Source organism: Pelophylax lessonae (assembly GCF_965119305.1).
Source record: "Pelophylax lessonae genome assembly, chromosome: 12".
Taxonomy (NCBI): Eukaryota; Metazoa; Chordata; class Amphibia; order Anura; family Ranidae; genus Pelophylax; species Pelophylax lessonae.
In genome coordinates this window covers 172306786-172307886 of record NC_138779.1, presented here as the reverse complement: position 1 = coordinate 172307886, position 1101 = coordinate 172306786, and positions in this window count along the sequence as shown.

Here is a 1101-nt window from a genome sequence, read left to right as displayed (position 1 = left end):
CATTTTTTTTCTTTTTTTTTTTTTTTAAGGGGCACTTTATAGGGCACTCTAATGTAATGAGCATGGCAAGTGGCAACAACATATGGCAGTCTGCACACTAATGCTTGTGCAGCTGCCAGCTACCGTATTCTCCCCCAAATGTGCTCAGCTCCACATCACATACCTGAACTGCAGCCAGAGCCAAAAGCCGCGAACAGGGGGGCGGGGCGTGGACCTAGTGTGAAGGAGCCGCAGTCAGGAGCAGGGGGCGGGACGCGCGCGTGACGTCACACCCCCTACCGGCGGCGTGTGAGAAGGGAGCCGCGAGCCGCAATGAGGAAGGTGATCGGTCAGGGCGGAAGCTGACATTGTTCGGCTCAAAATTATTCGGCCTTTTGACTTATTCGGCCGAACGCCGAAAGTGCTATTTTCTCTATTTTCGGCCGAATAATGTTCGGCCGCCGAATATTCGGTGCATCCCTAGTTTACAGTATTCCCCCTCTATTTCTGTTCTAGTGACAATGCTACATTTTAGATTTTCTCACACTTTCCCTCTCTGTGACAATAATCACAAAGATTATTAGGGTAAATCTCCCCAACAAGCATACAGATGGCAATAAAGAAAAACTGGTAAAAGATCTAACTCTATTCTATCCAAAATGTCTTTACATGCCATTTGGTACACTTGGGGGTTTTACTGAATGCAAACAGGTTATTCACATTGACATTTTCCCTTGGCTTTGATAATAAAGTAAAGCTCTGCTGACTGTCATAATCCAATCATGTGCAAGCAAAATTACATTTCTTTTTTAAATTTCCTTGCACGTGATTGGGTATTCTTTGGCTACTTAATCTTTTATCACATTAACTGAAATAAGGAAAGCATCTCTTGCAATGTGACCAGTCTAGTTGCCTTCAGTAAAGGAAGATTTTAAGTGTGTTGATAGTTAAAAACATCTGTCAAAAAAAAAAAACATCTGTCAAAAAAAAAAAAAAACATCTGTCAAATTTGAATTGACTGATATGCCAAGAAAGTTCAGGACCAGATGTATGTGATATCCATCAATAATGATAGAGCAAAGTATAACACACTAATACTGTATTTATTATAACAGGTCTACA